This window comes from Mesoplodon densirostris, chromosome 1 (genome assembly GCF_025265405.1).
Source record: "Mesoplodon densirostris isolate mMesDen1 chromosome 1, mMesDen1 primary haplotype, whole genome shotgun sequence".
Classification (NCBI taxonomy): domain Eukaryota; kingdom Metazoa; phylum Chordata; class Mammalia; order Artiodactyla; family Ziphiidae; genus Mesoplodon; species Mesoplodon densirostris.
Genome location: NC_082661.1, coordinates 122,318,351 through 122,338,028, shown reverse-complemented (window position 1 = coordinate 122,338,028; position 19,678 = coordinate 122,318,351).

Here is a 19,678-nt window from a genome sequence, read left to right as displayed (position 1 = left end):
TGTGACGCCACAATGTAATCATATTGAAAAGCACTGAGAGCATATTTAGGAAATTTCAATTTTATTCTTTTCTACAAATATGATATTTATAGAATATCTTGAGAGTATTTTGTTCTGGGTGGGGAAAGGCATAACAAAATACAGAATTTGAGAAATGGAAGGGATTACTCAGAAAAAAATAAACAAAATTTATGGGCTGTATTTATTTTCCATTCAAAATAAAAATAGCTTTATTGAGTCCCACGGGAAAAATGTACTGTCTTACTTACACTATCTACTTCATTGACTAGAAGAATGTCAGTGAGAAAAGTGTTAAGAGTTTACAGACATTCAGTTAATATCTGGGAGTATTTGAGAAGCAGACACACAGGTAGCATTCTAATCCTACAGATTTACATTCAAATGAGGCCGGTGGGTTGCATGGAACCTCTGGGTCTCATGGCCCCTTGATCAGCAGCCCATTCCCCTCATTACTGATGAGGAAGCTGAGACTCAGAGCATCAAGTTCCCCATGATCTTAAAAAATAAATCATAGGGACTTCCCTGGTGGTCCAGTGGTTAAGACCCTGAGCTCCCAATGCAGGGGGCCCAGGTTTGATCCCTGGTCAGGGAACTAGATCCCGCGTGCCACAACTAAAGATCCTGAGTGCTGCCACTAAGACCCAGCACAGCCAAATAAATAAAATAAAAATAAAATCATAGATAGTCACAACACAACGTTTTACCCAATGTCGACCCTCATTAAATGCTTAGTAGTGACCTAATACCAATTGACGGTATTTTATATAATTCTAGAATAAAAGAATGCTTATTATGGGAGGAATTTCAGAGCTCACCTAGTTCAGGGGTCAGCACTAAGGAATGAAGTGGGTCTGGGGGCACGGGGAGAACCAGAGAGATCAAACTATCTGGAATGGGCACAGTCCCCCACTGTTCTTCTGTGGCTTTGAACCCAGTGTTGCCAGACCTGACTTCTAAAGAGAAGACAGAAGTTTGGATTTCTGGATGCTTATGTGAAAATGTCTTTATCTTTTGGCAACTAAGCAACTGAACTCCCCTACCTCCTCTCCCACCTCCTACCACACACAGAAACAAAAAACCAAAACCTTCTGTGTTGGTCACATAAGATGTGTCTATGGTTTCCATCCACTCTTGAGTGTTGCCATATTGGTGCCTCTGATCTGGTCCAACTGTCTTGTCTCCAAGATGAGGAAATGGAGGCCCAGAAAGGAGAAGTGACTCAACCAAGGTCATATCAGAAGACTCTCTTCTGAAACCTCCTGTGAAAAGCAGACAGATCATTCATTTTTAAAAAAGTATGAGGAAATGAAACTGGAATCGGATAATCTAGAGAGCAATAATTCTGAGCACAGCTCTTTGTGTAATTGCCTGTAACCTATATTATCCAAGCTGGTAAACACATGAAGTTAAGAAAGTGAGCCACTGCAGGGACTTGCCTGGCGGTCCAGTGGTTAAGACTTCGCCTTCCAACGCAGGGGGTGTGGGTTCGATCCCTCGTCTGGGAGTTAAGATCCCACATGCCTCACGGCCAGAAAACCAAAACATAAAACAGAAGCAATATTGTAACAAATTCAATAAAGACTTTAAAAATGGTCCATGTCAAAACAAACAAACAAACAAACAAAGTGAGCCACTGCAATAAAGAGTTGGTAGGGAGGGTTTGAAGATTAAGTGGAAGTATTTGTTGATGCAGGATGTTCCCAGAGGTGAGTTCCTACTCCAAAATCATGGACCAGCAGTTAAAGTAATATGGGAATATGCTTTCCCCAGGTCTCAGAGAAAATGCTGAGTGAGATAATGAGTATCATTTGCAGTTCCATGGAAGGAAAACCCGTGCATATTTTGCATCGGTCTTTGAGATGGAAAGTGAATTGATGCTTCATTTATTAATGCCACCCTTTACTGTGAACGAGTCATGGTTCAGGCACTGGGGACACAGCATGAACAGGAAAAAAATTCTCTGCCCTAATGTGACTTACGTCTTGACGGGTTAAAGGAGCTGCTTAGGCAGTTCTCAACTGGCTGAATAATGGATCAGCTCTTCCATCCTTCATGCCGACAAGAACAAGAAAGTTGATGGTGGCACTGGGACAAAAAGTTGGCTCTCCAACTCCTAGGCCAATATTCTATTGCCATGGTAATGATATGCTCACTGGTCTGGATTATGGCATAGGCTTTTATATTTTGAACCAAAGCTCTAAAAATACCAGGAGGCAAAAGATGCTATTAACGGGACAAGGCAGGGAAACTGGTATCAATTTACTTCTTTGTTGCCCATGCCTCACTTAAAAAAATATCTGAAACCCAGCACAAGCAGGGCGTGTACCTAAATAAAGCCTTTGGTCAGCTCTGCTGGGGAGAGATGACACATTTCCGTAAGTGATTCGTCTTCAGCCCTGTTGGCTCTGGCAGATTTATAGGGGTTATATTTTCATACACAAATTGTCCTTGAACAATTTCTCTACTACCTGGAACACTGCTCCCTCCTCCCTGCTCCCTGTCAGATGTGCCCATCTGCTGTCTCCCTCCCAGATTTTTTCTTTAATAACAAAGTAATTGTTGACATTGTAAGAAAAATCCAATTCTTGGTTGACGTTTACGTTCCAGAGGGTCTCTCTTTGGGGAGAAAATCAGCAGCAGATAGAGTTGCACATTCCTGACATTGGGGCCAGCTCCCTCGAAAGCCTGTATTACCGCAAAACAACTGCACTGCCCTTTCCAGCTGGTTCTCTTTTCTTTCCTGGGAGGGATCAAGAAAGACTAATGCTTTTTGTCCTTTACCCTCCCTCTATATGCCAGGGCTGCCGCACGGAGCAATGTCAGAAGACGGTCAAGGGGAAGACGGTACAGGAGCCTAACAGTCCCTGAGTTAAACTTCCAAGCTCACTTCCCATGTGCCCGGTGATATTGTGACCTTGCACAGGTCGTTTCTTAAATGTATCAGTTCCCTGACAAGAATGGGAACTTGGAAGTCGTCATGGGCATCAAACCTCCCCTGGCATCCACAGATGATGACACCCAGCCAGGCTGAAGGGACTTAATAAAGATTTGGTCAAGGGTGGCCACTGTCTTCTAGGAACCGTGCCAGCTGATGGTGTGAAGACTGACCCTCTTAGCAAATTTCATTGTAGCAAAGTCCCTCCTAAATTGTCCTAACTGGATTAAAGTCAATCTTAATTAAGAGACAGAAGAGAAAAATGGTCAGGAGAAAGGGCTTTAGATCAGGTAATCCTTGGTTTGTATCCCTGCTCTAGCACTTTCTAGCTTCAGGACACTGGACAAGTTAATTAAACTCTCTGAGCCTGGTTTTCCTGTTGGTAAACATAATCTCCTCTACAATACATCATGGAGTTGTAATGTTGGCATCAAGGTTAAATGAGATGATGTGTGTGTGTGAAAACACTTAAAACAGTGGCCTCACATCAATGAGGACTCAATAAAAGGTAATTTTCATTCTTGGTATAAATTCTAAGTTAGAGAATATTTTCACCAATACATTTTTAATTAAGGAAACTCAGTTAACAAAAGCTTTGTGAGTTGGCCCTTATGGCACTTGCCATGGCAAAGGGGGAAGAATATTTCAGAATTGCTATATTACTTATTTATAGGAAGAGGTTGCTTTGAAATAATTTTTAAAGTTCTGAGCAAAATGCTTTGATGACTAACTCAAGAGTAGGGTCTGTACTCCCCTTGAAGCCTTGTTTACACATTGAGTCCTTATTTCATAATTGGTGCAAAGGTACGTTTTAGTTCCCTCCAAGGGGCGATATATATTCTGAATTTGCAGTATCTGGATTTCTGAGACTTTACTACCATCCAAAGTCTTAATTTCAGAGAGATCCTGCATATTTTAAACCTGAAATAATCTAGTCTTAGATCCAGTACAGTTGACCTAGAAGATACCCTGTTGATGACATGATTTTGAGGCTCAGGTCTTGGGGCTGGTCTTCAGGAAGACAGTGATAAAGAAAGTAATAATAATACCTCCTGCATCTGTGGAAATGATTTCATTTATGCTCACAACAATCCCTTGTGGCAGAAAGAAAGACAAATTATTTCCCATATTTTACAGTTGAGGACATTGAGGATTGGAGAGTAAATCACTTGCCTCATGACGTGTGCTTCAGTGGTTTATGAACCTTTATGTACCTATTTAGTTGCAGAATTCTTTCAGAAACTGAAATGTTTTCTGTAAGAGAAAAAAAAAAAAAAGAACCAGAGAACAGCCTACCAGCCTCACCCTCCTTCCTGTCCTGACGTTCAATGATCCCAAATCTGAGGTGGGAAGCAGCTTTCTTTGACAATGACCACGGTAGCCCTGGCAGATGGTAAGGAGAGAGTAGAGCTCTTTGATTCTAGATTTCTACATGCCCTTGAAATCTACTGAGAATTACGGAGATGAGATCTGCCTACCTAATACTGATGGAGCTGCCTTGGTGGTTGAAACGCTGACCGTGAAGGTGGTTTGGCACGGCGCAGCAGACTGATGGGCTCTGCTCCCTGCTCACCGCTGGCTGCAGTTCTGTTTCTTGCCTATTTGACGTACTGGGGAAATAGTAGAGTCTGTAAAAAGAGGAAGAGCCCTAGTGTTGGTGATGCTAGCACATAAGGATGGGGAAGGGAACGAAACCAGTGTTTCTAGGTGAGGAAATTGCAAGGTAGCCAGTGGGATATGGGGGGCAATTTTATAAAATCCTTTTTTGCAGTCTCCAAGATCGACTGGAATCCTTTGGTTATAATGATAGTGCACATTCACAGCTCTGTTACTGGTTTCAAACATAGACACACATTAGCAGGAACGTAGCTAGCTAGAGAGATATAGAGACAGCATTGTCAGCCATTGGTGAGTGCTTTATGGCTTACAAAGCACCTCCAGATATACACGCTCATTTCATGTTGGCATTGCAACCAAGTTGGTGCTTCAGCAATGTCAGTTAAATGAATAAATAAACATCATTGGCTGAAAAGTAGGTCTCTTTATTCATATTTTACAAATGAGGAAATTGAGAGATTAGGTGATGTGCCTGAAGTCATGCAGATGCAATAAGGTTATCTGACTCTGAATCTGGTGACCTTTCCATTACATCAATGCATGCTCTCATTGACACCTTTGTCACTGCATCACAGAAGCAGACTTGTTATGCTACAAAGAGGCTTAGGCCTCCTGTCTATTCCATGCTCTTCTTTGTCTATAAAGGAAAAGGGGCCCAAAGGAGCTTAGAGTAAAATTCTATGTGGAAACACGATCTCTTCGTCTAAAAAGACTTGGATTTTATCTTCTTATCTCTTCTCCAGAGATCATACAATTTATGATGTTCAAAAGATCAGAGATGTACAAAAAGTTCCTAGGAAGATGCAAAGGTATTCAAGAAATGGAAATGTGACGTGGCTGTAACAGAGGAAGAGATCTTTGTTGGTTATGTTTGTAACAGCTGCTGTACCAAATTCTAAAATGTTAGAGGTTTAACATCATAAAATGTTCTCATTCATGGGACAGTCTTGCGCAGATGTTCCTCATTAGTTAGGGTGGGTGGATGCTCCGTGCCATCACTCAGGTGTCCAGGTGAATGGAGGCGCTGCCATCCTCAACATGTGGTTTCTCAGCGCAGGTCATGCTGGGCAAGCAAAAGGGAGAGGAGAATGGGGGATTGAATAGCAGAGTTCTTTATGGGCCAGGCCTGCAGCACATCATTACTTTCCACAGATCATTGTTAGAATGCAGCCATGTGGCTTATCTGATGCAAAGGAGCCTGGGAAACCTAGCTGTGTTTACGAGGAGAAGAGGAAACGCTGGTGACCAGCCAGCAATCTCGGCCACAGGATCCAAAGGCAGGATGGTCATTACGGGGAAGTGACAACCTCCTCAGGTTGAAAAAATTCCCATAGGTCTGCCCTTTAGATGGAGTTCTCAGAAGATCTTGATTCCAAACTATAGCTTTGACAAGGGAGGGTGAGTGCATGGAGAAAAGAACGTCTAAATTATGTTCACCTTTACTACCAACATGATGAAGGTTTTCCTGGTCAGCTCAGCCAGAAGTCATTGTTTTCTCCCCTGGATTCCCACATTACTCCATTTCTTCACCTCCCATGCACTCTTCAGCCTTGATAATCAGGCTCCCACCTTTTTTTTTCTTCCCTCCGTAACCTTTGAAGTAGAGAGTGATTTCTGGGGCTGTACAATTTGGTTCCACATCATTCCACCTTTACTTACATGTGACTGTGGGCAGGTGACCTAGCTTCTCCCTATCTCAATTTCTTCAACTACAAAATAGAACCCACTTGCTAGGGCTGTTGTGAGTGTAAATTGAGAGGGTATGTGTGGAGGACTTAGAGCAATGGTTGGTACCCAGTAAGCATTAGATATTAGCATTAGTTATTAGCATTTTGATATTGCGGACATGTTTCTGAAATCTCTTCCCTTGCTTTCCATGACATGGCCCTCTCATACGTTTCTTTCTTCTTCTTCTCAATCTCTCATAGGCTCTCATTTCACTACTGATAACTAAATTTAGAGTTCTAAGAATGTACTTTTCTAAGTCTTCATCTCTTCCTCGTACACCCTGGGAGAGCTCATCCACTCACGTGGCTCCATCCACAATCCGCACAGAGATGACTCTAGAACTGTATCTCAGCACAGTTATTGTCTCTCAAATCCAAGTTTGAAACCAGGTGCCAAACAGGCATGCCTGTTCAGAGATTTCACAGCCATAAATAACTCACCATGTTCAGAATGGAATCCATCATCTTTGTCTTCATCACGGGGCTCCTCTGTCTACACTTCTGGGCTGGGGGAGTGGCCATCACCATGTGCCCTACTCCCCAAACTAGCAACCTGGGCCTCCAGACTTTCATTCCTAATATTCACATTGTAACTGTAGAGGACAGCGTAATTACTTTTTCTTTTCCAAAATATTTCCTACCCTTTTTACCGCTCCCATCTCTACAGAACCTCTTCCTCTACAGGACCTCCCCCTCCATGGCAGGAATATATTCCAACTTCACTGGCTGCAGCCTTCGCCACGTGAAGTGCTTTGGCCAGTGGAATGTGAGCAGCAGGGTAATATTCGCGATGTCTGAGTAGAAGCTTGAAGAACCACTGTTTTTTTTTCCTTCTGCCATGAGCATGAAATGTCCCAAATAGGGGCTGATCCCTGAGCCTGGGTGCTTGAATAGAGAAGACTCACGGAGCAGAGCTGCAGCTGTCCTGTAGCTGACATGAGAATGAGAATATGAATGAGAAATAAACCTTTATCATCATAAGCCATGAGAATGTTATGGTCATTTCTTATTGAAGTATAGCCAAACTATGTGCTGTTTGGGGCTGGGTAATGAGCAATGAATTATTACTGGAGGATGGAGAGATGGCAACCCATGTTATATGAAGGTAAAATAATACAATATTCAGGGGTAAAAAATGTCATCTGTGATTACTTGGAAGTATGGGAGTTTGAGAAACGGAATAATGCTGCTATGCCTTGGTTCTACTGGCTGTATTTGACAAGAAAGAGCAGAGCTTGAAAATGAACTAGCAGGTTGACAAGCAAAATCAAAAGGGCATATTTAAGCCTCCAAATTGCAGGACTTAGGGAAAATGAAAGCATTTGTCACCTACACTGATAAAACACAAAACTGAGCAGGCAAAACTGAGTGACAAAATCGAACTAAAACTTCCTTTCTTACAACACTACAACTTGTATGATTATTGAATGGCTATTTTGTAGTTGTGCTTACTGGGCAATTGCTTTCTTTAAAATTTTAAAATTAAAAAAATTTGATTGCAGTATAATTGAAGTGCGGTTGCTTTTGACCAACCATTTCCTTTCTCTTTTATTTCTTTACAAATTTTTATTTCAAAATAGAACTCTACCCTTAGAGATTTTTTATAATCTGTTTTTTTCATAAATGGTAGGGATTCTAACATGACTTATTAATTTATTCAACACATGTTAATTAAGCACTTGCTGTGAGTGAGGCATTGTGTTAGGGAATCAGGATGCATTAATGAACAAAATACAAAAACTTCTGTTGTTATCAAGCTTGCAACCTGGGGTAGGTGAAAGGCTAATAAAATTTAGCAAAAAGAAAATAGACTTTGGGAATTGGTGGACGAGTAGGAGGGGTGGTCAGATTGGAGCTGACTAAAGAGGCAATAGCATCTGCTGACACTTTTCAAGAAATTTAAAACATGGGAGTAGAAAGCTATTAACATTATGAAAATGTTGGGGTACTGGGTGATTGAGGCTTTTTGTTTCTTTATTGTTTGGTTCATTTGTTTTAAAGATGGGAGATAATAAAACATATATATATATATATATATATATATATATATATAAGTGCTCAAGGAATAATCCACAGAGAAGGAGAAATGGGAGATGCAAGAAAAAAAGGGGTAACTGAGGAAGCTTTGCCATTTACTTCACAATATGTCGTTGGGCAAATCGTTTCCATTCTGAGTCTTGGCTTCCCTATTTTTAAAGTAAGGAGGTTGGACTAGCTCAGTGGTTTTCAAACCATATTCAGGGGTTTTGTAACCATTTAATTTGAGTTTTATTTTAAAGTACACTTCTATTCAATTTTAAGAAATGCAATAACAAAAAATTATATTCCCCCAAATTCTATATGTTAAAGTCTGTCAGTCCTTCTACATACGTGGCCAGGTTACCTTGTTTTTGTGAAGACCTTGGAATACAGTGTCTTCTGACATTTGAAATTGTAAAATTAAGTTTCCTGATTCCATAAAAAAAAAACACAAAAAAAACTGTTACACTACTTATTTCTGTGAGAAATGATGTTCTCAACAGCAGCAAACTAGATGCTGAGGCAGGTATAAGACTAAACTATCATTCATAATCCCAAATTTCAATATTTTGGATTTATCAAATCAGTCTTTTCATTCTAACTTGTTGACTTTATAAAAGATAAATGTTAAAATTAGGACTATTTCTTGCTTGCTGTTTAAATAAATTTATACTAGTGAAATACTGTTAAAACCTAATTTATACGCTGGAGTTCTACATATGATTTCATTAACAAAATATTTAAAGTTTGAAAGCTGTGGAATAGGATAATCTCTAAAATTCCTTTAAGCTCCATCAAATCTACAATTTTGTTGACCTAACAACATAACCCGGATTTATAGGATAACTGCCAACTTCCCACTTTACTTTGTACTTGGAGCAAGTTTTTGAAGCAAGAAGATGGAAAAAAATGGCTGAGTGTGGAGGAGGGAAAATTCAGCTGCACTTACTTGAAACCAACACAGCCCTTCTAGAGAATACACTAAAGAACCAGTGGCCAGCTTTAATTACCATTTCCTATAGTGAATTAGGAAATGGATTCCTCTTAGTGGGCCGTATCTGTCTCCTGTAAGTAACTCTAATTCAGATGGTCACATGGAAATAAAATGGTATCCAGGGGCTGTTTTGAACTGTACCAAACTGAATTCTACTGTTATCAAACCCAAGCCCTAAATTTCAAACTGTCAGTGTATAAGTATATGCTTTTTGCTTTCTCTGAATTTGCATAAACTCTAGTAATATATATATATATATATATATATATATATATATATATATATATACTTTGGTTGATAACAGTGTTTGTGTTAAAATCACACCTTGTTTTGATTTCTTGCATGCATATAGGCTTTCTCCTGCTTGTGGACATAAGTGCTTTTATCTCACTCTGCAATCAGTCACAAGCCAGGGTGGAGGCAGGGAATGTTTGGTACAATATTTCCTATATAAACAGTTTCGCTGTAAAAGGAACAATATGGCTCTAATTTTGATGTATGATCAGTTTAGAAATGTGCAAACGCATTTGAATATACATCCTGTACATGACAACAGCAATGTGAAATTGATACACAAAAGGATTTTTTTTTGGCTCTAGTGATTTCCCTAGCCCTCCCCCAACCAGATAATATCAGCTTCATTTGTAAGCTTTTAAGTGAAAATGCCTGCTTTGATAGCTTTCCCAAATTGATAAAAATATATGCAGTCCAATAGAATTTTTTTTAATGGTCAAGCTGTCCCCTGGCATACACACTCTATCTTAGTCTGAATACAAATAAAAGCAGCCCAAATTGAAGAGGATTTAAAATTTTCCAATGTAGCTTGAAGTAAAATTGGAAGTGGCAGTGGTAGAGACACAGCTCAGGGATATTCCAGATGTATTTGTTCTGTGTGAGAAAAAAGCACTGGATTATTAGGTCCTATTTGACTGGGCCAGGTGGGAGGAGCAGCTTTTTCCCTCTGGCTGGTCACAAGCGGCCCAGGTGTGGGTTAGCCTTGACCGGGCAGCCTAGTGGTGGGAGTGGTGCGTTTGCTCTCTGCTCTCTTTCCCACAGTACAACTCTGGGGTTGAACAATAGCAACTCAGTGAATGCAGTTGTAACTTGGCCACTGGAAGTTTCTATTATTGAACAGAGATCCTTTCTTAAAAGGTACAAGTATCACCATAATCCTACCACCTAATTACAGTACTATTTACTGTGAATTTACTAAAGACCTGAATTTACGGATACCAGCTAAACCAACCTCTGAAGTTGATACTATTATTAATATCCCTATTTTTCTGAAAAGGAAACTAAGGCTTAGAGACACTATGTTATTTAGCTAAGACAATATATTTAGGAAGTGGCCTAGCTGGGATTAAAGCCCAGTTTAAGAGCTAATGTTCTTAATTTCAAACTGCATCTCAGCCCTAATGCATGAAAATTATTTTTCCATGTTTTTGTCTTTGTACATAAATATGCATAAATTTTCTTATGTGAAATTAGAGGGCACACACACAGAGACACTGTAATACAGTAAATTGAAATACTGGAATATTTGAAATATTTTAAAATTATCTTAAGAATTTTTTGATATTGTTTGTATAGTCTTCATTACTATGATTTTGTCATTTCTGATGGCTGCAAAGTTCGTATTAAAAATGTTATTTACTGTGTGATTTCAAACTCTATGGTAGGCATTTCATTATATGTACACTAGGCATTTTGTTCGTCCCCCACCAAAAAAGGAAATTATTAGATGTATGTATCATTATCTCCATTTTACAGATATGGAAGTTGAGGGTCACAGGATTTGAGTAACTTACCCAAGATCACGCATCTGGTCAGTGTCTGGGCTGACTCCATAACCTGGCTCTTTTCACGATCCCATAGCTGACTTCAGCAACTAGCTAATCAGAAATTAGAAGTTAGCAAATCAAAATGTCCAACACTTGGGGCATGGATAGGTATCATATCCTTTGTGGGCAATACATTTACTATGTTGATAGCAGCTGAATGTAAAAATGAGCACTGATCTTCTGCTAAGGATCTGTGCTTGGATGGGTGATCTAGTGGATCACAATGGATTTGGGCAGATTTATCCAGGCCCAGCAATCTGTCAAACAGTATAAGTTTACAGGGTCTGGGTGTTAGGTCTCCTGGGGTCTGCTCTGGGGACAGAAGGCCATTAGATGGGGAAGGAGGCCGCTTGAGCATCAGGCTTCAGTGCTCCATTTGTGGTGTGTGTGTGTGCGTGCGCGCACGTGGATGGGAAGTCCCCATCACCACCAGACACAACTTGGAGATTCTTTTTCTACAAATGCCAAGTACTAGCCATCTTTTTCTCATCCCTTCCCCTTCCCGGTTTCTTCTCTATCTTAAGGCAGGCGTCTTCATCAGGGCAGGCTATTATAAGAAAAATACAATAGATTGGGCAGTTTAAATAGCAAAAATTTATTTCTCACAGTTCTGGAGGCTGAGAAGTTCAAGATCAAGGGGCTGGTAGATTCGGTGTCTGGTGGGAGCCTGCTACCTGCTTCATACATAGACAGACAGCTGGTCCTCACCTGGTAGAGAGCAGAAAGCCAGGGCAAGCTCTCCTGTCTCTTCTTCTAAGGGCACTAATCTCATTCATGAGAGCTCCACACTCATGACCCAATTATCTCCCAAAGGCTCCACCTCCTACGCCATCACATGGGGGATTAGGATTTCAACATGTGGCTCTGGGGAGGGGGAACACATTTAGTCCATAACAGCAGGGTTTCCCACCATGTGCTGCGGCAATGACTGGTGGTATACCTGAGGTAATGTTTAGGGATGCCCAGGTGAAACATTTAAAAAATTTTAATAGTCATGTACTTAATTTATATATATTTGAAAATATATAGAGAAGCACATTGAACAGTGACTTCAACCAATATTACTGCTGAGGATGAATCTAAATTAAAAAGTGAATCATTTAAAGAAAAATGTTAAAAAAAAAATACGGGTGGTACTAGGATGTGCAAAAATCCCGAAGGTGGTTGATGAGGGAGGGAAGTTTGGGGCAATACTGCTTAAAACAAGTTACCTCCTTCCCTTTCTTCTCATGCTGCACTGCGGGCCCAGTCTGTTACTCCAGCACTATGCTTTCGTGATCTTTATGGCTGGAACCCTGTCTCTCTTGCCCTTTGAATCCACCACTTCTCTGCCTCAGCACCTGGCACCGTGCTCAGCACAGAGTAGGAAGTTCAGCTGGGACCCTCAGTCTCCCTGCTTGTAAAATGTCTGTCCAGCAGCTCAACCTGTGGCCGGCCGCTGGGCTCTACCTTCCAGCAGCAAGTTCTGAGATCCAGGGCTTTCAAAGTCTGATCTTCTGCTAAGAGAAGGGAACAAGGAACAGAAATAGAACAAGAAATCTTGAACACAGATAAAAGGCTTTTTGATATTTGCATGAGATATGCTTCTTAAAGAGGAACTATTTTTATAGTATTATCTATAAGAGATTATAGGCAAAAATTAATTTTCTAAGTCTTTATAGTTAAAACAGTCTGTGCACAGAAGGAATTTAAATTCCTCTTTTAATAAAAAACCGTGCATTGTCCTGCAGGCAAAGGGCTAGGTTGTTTTTGTTTGTTTGTTTGCTTTAAATGTGATTATTTTGTGATTTCTGAGGCCAGGAGAAATTTGTAAAATGCTATAAAGACTGCTGCGCTTACCTCACTGCATTCCAGACTGTGTCCATGCTTCTTCATAAAGGATTATTTGGGGGGCGGGGGAAATGGCAGAAATATTACAATATAGCAATTCAATAAAGCATTGTAAAACCATAAAATACAGCAAGGATAGGAATTGAAGCTTTTTAGGCAGAGGAATTAAGAAATAGGCGGGGCAGGGCTTCCCTGGTGGCGCAGTGGTTGAGAGTCCGCCTGCCGATGCAGGGGACGTGGGTTCGTGCCCCGGTCCGGGAAGATCCCACATGCCGCAGAGCGGCTGGGCCCGTGAGCCATGGCCGCTGAGCCTGCGCGTCCGGAGCCTGTGCCCCGCAACGGGAGAGGCCACAACAGTGAGAGGCCCGCGTACCGCAAAAAAAAAAAAAAAAAAAAAAAAAAAAAGAAATAGGCGGGGCAGGATGAACTGCCTGAGCTAAATGAATAGGAGGCCAATAATTGAGCTTAGAACTAAGGTTGAACCAAAGGCATTTGAAGTGTTAATTTATTAAATAACCCTTTGCTTTCATGGCTTACAATAAAAAATATTTGTGGTCAGGAAAGTTAGGAGACAGGAAGTTGAAGTCTTCTAAACCCATTTCTATGCTTGGAATGAAACCAAACCTTTATCCAATCATAAACCTTACATGTTTATCTGCCCGGGAATGGAGAGGGGGAGAGAGGGGAACAGCATTTGATTTAAGGAGCCTCTTTTCGCCCTGGGTTTCGGTCCTAGCAGGGTGTCCTCACGCAGCTTGGAGGAGACAGCTGTCTCCCCTGCCTCGATCCACAGCACCCACCCCCTGAGCTGGTGGGCACGTACTGGCTCAGTTTCCCCACTTTGGTGAAAACTGACAGGGAAGCAGGAACGGTTTAATGATCAAAGCTGAACTGGATCTTTATGAAAAGGATCCTTTCCATCCTAGAAATCTGAGCCATTTGAAAATTGTTTAGATCCAAGAGGGAGACTACCCAACTGTCCACACAGGCCGGCTTGAAAGGAGACTGGGGCAGACGACTAAACATTACCTGTCTTTAACACGATGCCCTGAGAACAGAGGGCTTGAGAGTGAGCCATTGCCCTGAGGCTCTTTTTACCGGTGCTGCATCCTGGTCTAGTCTCAGTGAAGAATGTGATGGGAAATACCCTTAAGGGCCAGGACAAAAATATGACTTTCTTACACGGCTGGATACTTCTAATATCTTTATTTGATGGATGAAGAAGCCAAGACCTTAGGTAGTAAGATGATTTTCTGCGGTGTGTATCCACTGAGGAAGGAGACTCTCTGAGTCCTCGTTGAGAGCAGAGTGATTTTGAGAAAGTGATTTAACCTCTCGAAACCTCAGTTTCCCCATCCTTAAAGTGGGGTTAACGATAGTTTGCACTTCCATGGATTGTTTATAAATATCTGAGTTTTCAAATTCCAGTCCAGGGCTGAATGTGGTATAATTCTGCCTTCTTCACAAGGTGCTACCTCTTTTTTCAAAGCTTAGAAAAGGAGTGTTTATAGGTTTGGCATGATCTGCTCACTCTTCACCCAGTGACCTGGGGCAAGGTTGGCCAGAGGTGATACAGGAATAAAGGGGGAGAGTTAAGGAACTTAAATCTGCAAAGTGAGTACTATGTATCAGTCACTTTACATGCATCATCTTATTTATTTTCTGAAAAAACAAAAAGAACATTTAGGAGATGGGGCTTGTGATTCTCATTCTCAGTTGGAGATACTGAACTTCCAATAGGTTATGTGATATAACCGTGGTGGCACAGCCGGGGCAGACCAGGTCCCAAACCAGGCTGCTCTTGTCTCCAAAGTCTAGGCTTTTCCACCCGTGGTGCATCACCTTTGGTGGTAGAATGGAGGTGCTGGTGGTGGAGGGACAGAAGGTGCAAGAGGGGGACTAGGAGGGAGTCCCCGGGGGCATCAGGCACTGCTCCAGTGGCCTGAGATTTCGTCTCCATTAGCTACCAAGAAAGGTACCTTGTGAGTCAGATCTCCTGACATACAAGGATCATTTGGATTCCATGTTCAGGTCCTGGGGGTGATGCCCTGGAGGCTACAGGGAGTCTATACACATATGGTGGGGATTTATGGAGCATCACTTGGAGGCCTGGTTTAGATGTTTTATGAACACGGCTCTGTTTAGCTCTCACACTGGCCCAGTGAGGTAGGCATATGGCAAATTGACATTTAGATGTTAAGTGGCCTGCAGTGCCAAGATTCAAGGTGGTGTTTCAGTTACTTCATCCCATTACCTCCAGACAGTGTGAGGGAAGAGCTCGTGGGGGGAGTGAGACAGCACAGTGCTCAGGAGGTCCATGTTGCAAGTTTGATCTTTCGGGCGAACTGGATTGGCCTAGAGGGAAACTCCTTTTCATGGTTATAGGCATCTTCTCCCTTTTGCTGGAACACAGCACATCAGCCATGGACCAGGGGACATTTAAGAGACTGGGGAGATTTGGGCAGGACTTGGTGACAGTTGCCATGGCTGTGCAGTGAGGGGGCTTTGGAATCAGTCATTCCTGGCTTGAGTCCTGACCTCTGCCTAAATCTACATGCTGGGTGTGATTTACTGAGTGGTTCTAAGCCAGTATCCTCTATGGTAAACAGTAATCATAATAATACTCATTTACCTCATGGGGTTGTTTTGAAGATTAAATGAGAACTTGTTTGTAAAGAAGTAGCAAACTAGGGGCGGGATGTAGCCCATGGGTGGAACACCTTGCAAGGTGCTCAAAAATGTTTTAAGTCGTTGCCAACTGGAAAAAAATTCTGAGATATCACCAAAATATCTATCTGTCTATCTATGTATCTCTCTAGCATCTACCTTCATCATTTCCTTCCCCAAGTATGAAATTCATGATGCAAAGATTTCTATGAAAATTCAGAAGATCTGGCAGCAAAGGACCCTTGTTCCCACGAAGTAACAATGAAATCGATGTACACAGCAGCCACCACCTTAGAAAGAACATGTATTTTCTGGTTTCCCTCAACGGCCTGCACGCCCTACAGTCTGCTTTGTTCATCTGGTCCCTGCGGGCTTCACAGTGTAGAAGCTGGCAGACAGGAGCAGTGTTATGCCTGGTGTAGAGGAACATACAGAAAGCAGCAGAGTCAGGATTTGAACCCTGGCAATCTGACCCCAGGGCCAGCAGGATCACTCACTTTGTGCTACAGCCTCACTATTCAAGTGTGGTCCACAGGCCACATTCCAGCGTCACCTGGAGCAGCGCCTTGATGCCCCCCTAAAGCTACCGAATCCGAATCTGCATTTTAATGAGCTCCCTGTGTGATTCATATGCATGTGCAAGTTTGAGAAACGCTGCTCTATAGTTATTATTCACTGAACATTCGGACATTCAGCTTTATACGTAAAAGCTACTATGTAGTAAATGGAACATGGGCCTGGGAATTGAGAATGGAATTCAAGTATATTTGCCTTGTGACTTTGATCAAGTCTACTCTGGGCCTCATCATCTTTCTCTGTAAAATGAAAGGACGGAGCAATATTTATATTTTGCATTTCACAAAAACGGTTCTGAACGGTATGGCTTCTGGTCAAGTGCCTCCAATACAGTGCTGGATGCTGAGCCTACACAGTCCGATGAGGTCTAGGCAGCTCAGGCCTGCCCTCTGGAGCCTCTCTGTTCGGTCCACCAGAGAGACAAACAAATTAACAATTAAAGCACAAGCCCAGGTCGTACCTGATGCTAATACTCTGTGATACCCAAACAGCATCTAAGATGCACTAAATGGTCCCCAGCGTCATGACCCAGGTAAAAGAGTCTGCATGTGTGCCAGAGCAACTCCCCAGCACAAGACACACACTCAGTGAAGAAATGGGCCAGCCGTGTTTATAGCTCGGTGGCTGGGTGCAGCTCCCGGGGGGAAAACGTATGTTGGACCAACACTCAGTAAAGAATGTAGATCCTACAGACCTTTATTTATTAACATTTCTCCTGAGGAGAGAATGCTTTTTAATTTCAGTAAAAAAAAAAAAAAAAGACCTCTGAGCTAGCACTGAATTATAGATAGTGCTAATTTGGTTCAATTATTTTGCTCATTATGGGCAGAAACACAAGTGACATTACAGACCCAGGACTGAGAAATCAGGTCCCAGATTACTCTTGTGAAAATACAAGAGGGATTTAAAAATGTATCAAATAACTAGCTGTCACACCTGATTAATACCACCCAATCTAAGAGAAGCGGCTGTTCTATCTTCTAAAATGTCATTAAAATATCAAAAATAAAGAGTTCACATAATTAAAGAAACATTGTTTTGTTCACACAGCCTGAAAAAATGTGATTAGGCAGCAGTTCTGAAATGGTGATATGCAATCAGGTAGGCGTGTGTATACCAGCTCAGAGCTGATACCGCTGGTTGTGTAAAATGTTGCCTCGTAATGGGCTGCGTTAGGGCAGACGCTGGGGAAAGAAAGAGATGGAGGTGGGGACGCATGGTTCATTTGCTCTGAAGTCGCAAGGGTGGAGTTTTTTGTTTCAAAGCCAAAATAGCCCTGTTTTATCAAATAAGCTATCTGGGTTACATTTCCTGTCAGCAAAGTGACAGGATCCGCATTGACGCTTGGGTTCCAAATAAGACTGATTTAGTTATTCTGTCACTAAACACAAGCTAAATTTCCATTCAACAAAAACAAGAATAATTGGTTTGGTTTCAGAAAGACAAGCAATCATTTTTCATCAGCATGTGCAGGAATGAAGCATGCTGTTGGTTGCTAATGTATGCTCACAATGATGCCAGGGGATGGACACACAAACAACACTTAGCAATAATTTTCTGGGAAATAATTTTCTTAAAGTTAGGGGCTCTGTATATAACCGAGTCTCTTAACCCACATATCTCTGTTGGCTTAGGTCACTGGGCAAAAATAAATTCCTATTTGTTGTGTCTTGTTCAAGGTAGGCACTCAATAAATGTTGGTTGAATTAATTTGCAGGCATATGAGTAGAAATTGGTGTGAGGAACACCGTTTTCTTGGAGTTCATGGGCTGTACAATTTAGCCTTGGAAATAGAGGGTGACAAGATATACTGATGCTTCATAACTGAAGGCCTGGTTGGAATGTGCAGCCAGCCTTGTCCAGGTAATGAATTTCTGGAGAGAAGGCACTGAGATTTTTCTTAGTCCTTGAGTTTTCTGGCACTGGTCAATAACCAGCTATTTTTGGTATGTGAGTGAGATATTTCATGAGGAATATTCACTCAAGCAGTGTGTCTACCCAATGCCAAAGCAAATGGCTGAAAAGTGAAAACTCAGTCAGTCACATGACTGATTTGATCCTGGCTGCACTGATTTCACAAGTGGTTTGTAGGAGTCTGCAAATCCCAGACAGGATCTGTGATGGTGGCCAGGCATTGATTGGTGGCTCCCTAAATGGGAATAAGAAATACTCCACCCAGCCCTAGCTCTAGAGGGAAGGTCAAATCTTGACAGTGCCTAAAGGGAGCTGGAACTCAAGTTAGGGCAGTACTTGGACAATGGAAGCCCAGCCCACTGGACTAGTGGTCTCCAAAGAGGGATGTGGGAAGGAAATATTAGAACCCTTTATATTAAATTTTGGTCTCATCCTTTTTGCTTTCTGGTTGTGTGTGTGTGTGTTTGTGTGTGTGTACTTTCAACTACACATATTTGAAAGTGGAGCAAGTATAAAATTTACAAAGAAGTAAATATACATTAGGGATGCACCAAGAGTTTTTCTAATAATGTAGTGAAACAACAAAAACAGTTTAGAGGTATTGTACTTGGTCAAGCCCCGTGAGGGCAGGGGTGATTAGTTTTATTTATCTCTGTATACTCAGTTTCCAGCACCACACACAGAAGGCATTTTTTATACCATAAGCTCCCTGAGAGCAGGCTCTCTCGTTGTTGCTTTATATCATTTCCCAAGAACCTAACAGAGTCCTTAGAATTTAGTAGGTGCTCAAAAAAATTTTTTTTAAGTGAATACCTGCAAGATAAGTCAATTGTCCCCATAGAAGATTTTATCAAGTTTTTCTTAAACAGTTGAAGATCTCTACCCTGTGAGATCTTTGGAGGCATTTTGCATATTTTGAATGATCTATTTGTCCAAACACATGAAACAGAGAGTAAAAAAAATGCTCTGTTTTTTTTTTTACATATGATCTGCATGTTGTCAGGATTCCCTTTCTCTTTAAACTGTAAACCAGATTTATTTTTAAGCAATCCTGATTGATCGATGCCCAGATTTAAATTATGGCACTAATTTACTTTTGACATTAAGATTTTTCACTTTGAAGAAGGATCACCATAAAATCCCTTTGAATAAAGAATATATCTATACAATAAAGTTTGACTAATAAAAAGTAAATAAGTACTCACATTTTCAGGAATATTCTTCTGTATTGTGTGAGGCAGACCTTCAGAGTTCTCTAGTGTAACAGTATACCTTGATTGGCGAGAGGAGCAGAAAGACTCACAGAGATCATTTAAAATCTCATGGTAAGGTTTAGAGACTTGTGCATGCGTGTATTTGTGTGTATTTTCCCTTATCCACATTGTTAATAGGTTTTAATCTCATGACTACTGAGAACAGCAAAGTATAGAGTTAGGAAATCCCAAATTCTAATCTTAGCTGTGCTGTTTATTAGCTATAATTTGCCTAAAGTAATATTATGGAGTCTTAATTTACAGTAATTATTTCCAATAATACC